This window comes from Sinocyclocheilus grahami, unplaced genomic scaffold, assembly GCF_001515645.1.
Source record: "Sinocyclocheilus grahami isolate Dianchi unplaced genomic scaffold, SAMN03320097.WGS_v1.1 scaffold309.1, whole genome shotgun sequence".
NCBI lineage: Eukaryota > Metazoa > Chordata > Actinopteri > Cypriniformes > Cyprinidae > Sinocyclocheilus > Sinocyclocheilus grahami.
In genome coordinates, this window is record NW_015505488.1 from 120,045 (window position 1) to 126,465 (window position 6,421).

Below are 6,421 nucleotides of genomic sequence, written 5' to 3' on the forward strand. Positions count from 1 at the left end.
CAATATACTGCACAACACACACACACACAAAATACTGCACAACACACACACAAAATACTGCACAACACACACACAAAATACTGCACAACACACACACAAAATACTGCACAACACACACACAAAATACTGCACAACACACACACAAAATACTGCACAACACACACACAAAATACTGCACAACACACACACAAAATACTGCACAACACACACACAAAATACTGCACAACACACACACACACAAAATAATGCACAACACACACGCGCGCACACAATATACTGCACAACACACACACACACACACACACACACACACACTTAATATAATGCACAACACACACTCACTCACTCACACACTCAATATACTGAACACACACACAATATACTGAACACACACACAATATTCTGAACACACACACACTCAAGATACTGCACAACACACACACACACACACACACACACTCAATGTACTGCACAACACACACACACACTTAATATAATGCACAACACACACATACACTCAATATACTGAACACACACAATATACTGCACAACACATACACACACAATATACTGCACAACACACAAAATATACTGCAGAACATACACACACACACACACTCCATGCACTGCACAACACACACACATACACACACACACACACACACACTCCATGCACTGCACAACACACACACATCAGCTCTGCTGGATCCAGTGTGTTCATCATGTACAGGATCATGTGAGCGCCATCACTGCTTTAAAGGAACAGTCCACCCAAAAATCAACCAGACAGTTTGGTTCCCATTGACTTTCTGAAATGACAGCGGAAGTCAACGGGAACCAAAACAGTTCGGTTCCCAGCATTCTTCAAAATATCTTTTTTTATGTTCCACTGAAGAAGGAAAGTCATACAGGTTTGTAATGAGTAAATAACGCCCGGATGATCATGTTTGGGTGAACGAACCCTTTAACACGACACACCAGCTCACGCCACTAAAATCACCTCATCACTGTACGTGCCGACGGCCGACGAGGTCTTCTCCTGACATCTTGCCCTCTACAGCCCTGAGTGTCAGCGGAGACCACGTCAACTAGATGCGCCCCGGAGACAGATCCCCTGCGAAGACCTCATCACCTCGATGGCCACGGGAACCAGACGAGTCCTCTGCTCAATCTGACCTGTGCTGCAGCCTGGAATTAAACCATGCCATGCTGGTTTCATCTGGCCAGAGGAGAACTGGCCCCCGACTGAGCCTGCTTTCTCCAAAGGTTTTTTCTCCATTTCTGTCAGCGATGGCGTTTTGGTTCCTTTGGCTTGCTTAGTTATGGACGCTTGACTTAATGCACAGACACGACTGGAAGAGAGCTGAACTGGATGATGCATCACTGAATCACCAATGAACTGACTTCAGCTGAAAAATGACTCTTGCATTATTGACAAACTATTTTCCTGTTTGACTCTGTAAAGCTGCTTTGACACAACCAGTATTGCATAAAGCGCTATACAAATAAAAGTGACCTGACTATAAAAAAACACGTCATCAACTGATATTAGAACAAAGTCATGCAAAAAAACAAGACTACTCAAATACACATTATTAAACGGTTTCATCATTTATTAAATAACATTCAAAGCACGTGATCTCAATATAGAAACAGATCATCATTATTAAACATACACTGATACAGAACGATGAGAAACTTCAGAAATAAACCTTTATTGAGAATGTCAACAAACGTCACAATGCAGTGGAGTAATATGTTCATATATATATTCATTGGTAGATCTACTCGCTATGATAGTGAACACAAACGCTCGGATTAAAACAAAGATAAACCATCAATAAATATGCAGCAATCCACGACACACGGCATAAACACGTCGGTTATTAAGAGCAACATTTGTTCGTTTTGTACTGCAGCATCATCATCATCATCATCATGTGTGTGTGTTTGGAATGAAGCAAACGATCATCATTAGTGAAAATGGGGAATAAATGAGGCCTGCAGCACAAGCATCATGTGACACATGCACTGAACTGACAGCACATTCAGTGATATAATAACGTCAGCTGCTGGGACGCGTCTTTAAGGCTTTTCATGGAGCGTGATTGTTTTAAACGTCTCTGCGTTTGGCCTTCAACACATTCAACAAGCTCAATTAAACCGTTTACTGCAGCAGAATCATTTAGAAAAACACTGTTCCCTCCATCAGATGTTCTCTCGGACCGAGTCAACGAATGTCTGAAATGTTCTGTCTCTGAATACTGACAGCTGAAGATTGTTCCCTTCGTAGGTGAAATATGAGCATGTGGATTGCATCAGGAGCGTCTGTCTCTCCACTGCTGCTAAACACACACGAGAGCAAAGAGACGAAACTTTATTAAACGGTTTCATCATTTATTAAATAACATTCAAAGCACGTGATCTCAATATAGAAACAGATCATCATTATTAAACATACACTGATACAGAACGATGAGAAACTTCAGAAATAAACCTTTATTGAGAATGTCAACAAACGTCACAATGCAGTGGAGTAATATGTTCATATATATATTCATTGGTAGATCTACTCGCTATGATAGTGAACACAAACGCTCGGATTAAAACAAAGATAAACCATCAATAAATATGCAGCAATCCACGACACACGGCATAAACACGTCGGTTATTAAGAGCAACATTTGTTCGTTTTGTACTGCAGCATCATCATCATCATCATGTGTGTGTGTGTTTGGAATGAAGCAAACGATCATTCACATCATTAGTGAAAATGGGGAATAAATGAGGCCTGCAGCACAAGCATCATGTGACACATGCACTGAACTGACAGCACATTCAGTGATATAATAACGTCAGCTGCTGGGACGCGTCTTTAAGGCTTTTCATGGAGCGTGATTGTTTTAAACGTCTCTGCGTTTGGCCTTCAACACATTCAACAAGCTCAATTAAACCGTTTACTGCAGCAGAATCATTTAGAAAAACACTGTTCCCTCCATCAGATGTTCTCTCGGACCGAGTCAACGAATGTCTGAAATGTTCTGTCTCTGAATACTGACAGCTGAAGATTGTTCCCTTCGCAGGTGAAATATGAGCATGTGGATTGGATCAGGAGCGTCTGTCTCTCCACTGCTGCTAAACACACACGAGAGCAAAGAGACGAAACTTACAGAAGCCCGTTTCCACCACACAATAAAACAAGAAGAAAAAAAAAAGGTACTTGCGACTTTTTATCTCACAATTCAGAGTTTATTTCGCAATTCTAAGTTTGTTCGCAATTCTGAGTTTATATTTTGCAACTCTTGAGTTTATATCTCACATAGAGTCAGGATTGTGAGATAAAAAGTCACAATTACCTTTTTTATTTTTTTTATTCCATGGCGGAAACAAGCTTCCATAGATATTTGATATATAATTCCCAGAACCCGAGTATATCCACTGCTGACTAATGCGTCAAACCCACTGCAAGCGTTAATGGTGAACACTGTAAAGGTGACTTTGACACTGGAGCACGAGAGACTGTGCAGTTAAACACGTCACCTAAAGAGAGAAAGCGCCTGTGACGTTTGTCTTGTGTTGTTCGGTTTTGGATGCATCACATACGTCCTCAAGCAACATGAAATCATCATTTATCATATATTACACAAAAAAAGTATCTGTGAAACAGCAATGATTGCTCGCCAGCAGAAGCTGCTCAAACCCACAGATGGCAAAAAGAGCAAAAACCATCAAATCTGCAGAATGAACAGAGTTTAGTCTGAAAGTACGGACATCATCAGCGAGGTCACGATGAGGGAAACGGCGACAGATGAAAGTATCGACATCGATTATCAGCAGATCAGAGATGAGAGATAGAGGAACAGATGAAGAGCCCAAAGACGATGTCACGTCAACCGAAGAAAGAAAAGAAGAAGCAGGACTGAGGAGAGACACGTCCATCTGATGACTAAAGGACACCCACAACGGCACAGGATGGACGTCCAGAGGAAACAAACAAACACGGCCCTTCCTGTGTGAGGAGGAAGAAGATGAAGGAAACTCTTGATGGCTTTATGCCTGATGAAGAGAGAGAGAGAGAGAGAGAGAGAGACAGCACACCATTAAGAGCTTAAATCAAACACGAGTGGCCTGTCCGTCTCTCTGTCTGTTTGTCTGTCTGTCTTTCCATCCGTCTCTCTGTCTGTCCATTTATCTGTCTGTCTGTCCGTTTAATCTGTCTGTCGGTCCATTCATCTCTCTGTTTATCTGTCTGTCTGTCTGTCCGTCCGTCTCTTTGTCTCTCTATCTGTCTGTCCTTCTCTCTGTCTGTCCGTCCGTCTCTTTGTCTCTCGGTCCTTCTCTCTGTCTGTCTGTCTGTCCGTCTCTTTGTCTATCTGTCCGTCTCTCTGTCTATCCTTCTCTCTGTCTGTCTGTACACGTCGGTTATTAAGAGCAACATTTGTTCGTTTTGTACTGCAGCATCATCATCATCATCATGTGTGTGTGTGTTTGGAATGAAGCAAACGATCATTCACATCATTAGTGAAAATGGGGAATAAATGAGGCCTGCAGCACAAGCATCATGTGACACATGCACTGAACTGACAGCACATTCAGTGATATAATAACGTCAGCTGCTGGGACGCGTCTTTAAGGCTTTTCATGGAGCGTGATTGTTTTAAACGTCTCTGCGTTTGGCCTTCAACACATTCAACAAGCTCAATTAAACCGTTTACTGCAGCAGAATCATTTAGAAAAACACTGTTCCCTCCATCAGATGTTCTCTCGGACCGAGTCAACGAATGTCTGAAATGTTCTGTCTCTGAATACTGACAGCTGAAGATTGTTCCCTTCGCAGGTGAAATATGAGCATGTGGATTGGATCAGGAGCGTCTGTCTCTCCACTGCTGCTAAACACACACGAGAGCAAAGAGACGAAACTTACAGAAGCCCGTTTCCACCACACAATAAAACAAGAAGAAAAAAAAAAGGTACTTGCGACTTTTTATCTCACAATTCAGAGTTTATTTCGCAATTCTAAGTTTGTTCGCAATTCTGAGTTTATATTTTGCAACTCTTGAGTTTATATCTCACATAGAGTCAGGATTGTGAGATAAAAAGTCACAATTACCTTTTTTATTTTTTTTATTCCATGGCGGAAACAAGCTTCCATAGATATTTGATATATAATTCCCAGAACCCGAGTATATCCACTGCTGACTAATGCGTCAAACCCACTGCAAGCGTTAATGGTGAACACTGTAAAGGTGACTTTGACACTGGAGCACGAGAGACTGTGCAGTTAAACACGTCACCTAAAGAGAGAAAGCGCCTGTGACGTTTGTCTTGTGTTGTTCGGTTTTGGATGCATCACATACGTCCTCAAGCAACATGAAATCATCATTTATCATATATTACACAAAAAAAGTATCTGTGAAACAGCAATGATTGCTCGCCAGCAGAAGCTGCTCAAACCCACAGATGGCAAAAAGAGCAAAAACCATCAAATCTGCAGAATGAACAGAGTTTAGTCTGAAAGTACGGACATCATCAGCGAGGTCACGATGAGGGAAACGGCGACAGATGAAAGTATCGACATCGATTATCAGCAGATCAGAGATGAGAGATAGAGGAACAGATGAAGAGCCCAAAGACGATGTCACGTCAACCGAAGAAAGAAAAGAAGAAGCAGGACTGAGGAGAGACACGTCCATCTGATGACTAAAGGACACCCACAACGGCACAGGATGGACGTCCAGAGGAAACAAACAAACACGGCCCTTCCTGTGTGAGGAGGAAGAAGATGAAGGAAACTCTTGATGGCTTTATGCCTGATGAAGAGAGAGAGAGAGAGAGAGAGAGAGAGACAGCACACCATTAAGAGCTTAAATCAAACACGAGTGGCCTGTCCGTCTCTCTGTCTGTTTGTCTGTCTGTCTTTCCATCCGTCTCTCTGTCTGTCCATTTATCTGTCTGTCTGTCCGTTTAATCTGTCTGTCGGTCCATTCATCTCTCTGTTTATCTGTCTGTCTGTCTGTCCGTCCGTCTCTTTGTCTATCTGTCTGTCTGTCCGTCTCTCTGTCTATCTGTCCGTCTCTCTGTCTGTCCTTCTCTCTGTCTGTCCGTCTCTTTGTCTATCTGTCCGTCTCTCTGTCTATCATTCTCTCTGTCCGTCTGTCCGTCTCTTTGTCTATCTGTCCGTCTCTCTGTCCGTACATCTATCTCTGTCTGTCTGTCTGTCTGTCCGTCTCTTTGTCTATCTGTCTGTCTGTCCGTCTCTTTGTCTATCTGTCCGTCTCTCTGTCTGTCCTTCTCTCTGTCTGTCTATCTGTCCGTCTCTCTGTCTGTCCTTCTCTCTGTCTGTCCGTCTCTTTGTCTATCTGTCCGTCTCTCTGTCTATCCTTCTCTCTGTCTGTCTGTCCGTCTCTTTGTCTATCTGTCC

At 42.5% G+C, this 6,421-nt stretch overlaps 1 protein-coding gene across 1 annotated transcript in view; it reads right to left on the minus strand.

The window, feature by feature from the left end:
* LOC107601628 (kinesin light chain 1-like) overlaps positions 1-6,421 on the minus strand; it is a 25,041-nt gene that overhangs the window by 2,183 nt on the left and 16,437 nt on the right. The gene's annotated exons all lie outside the window — the stretch shown is intronic.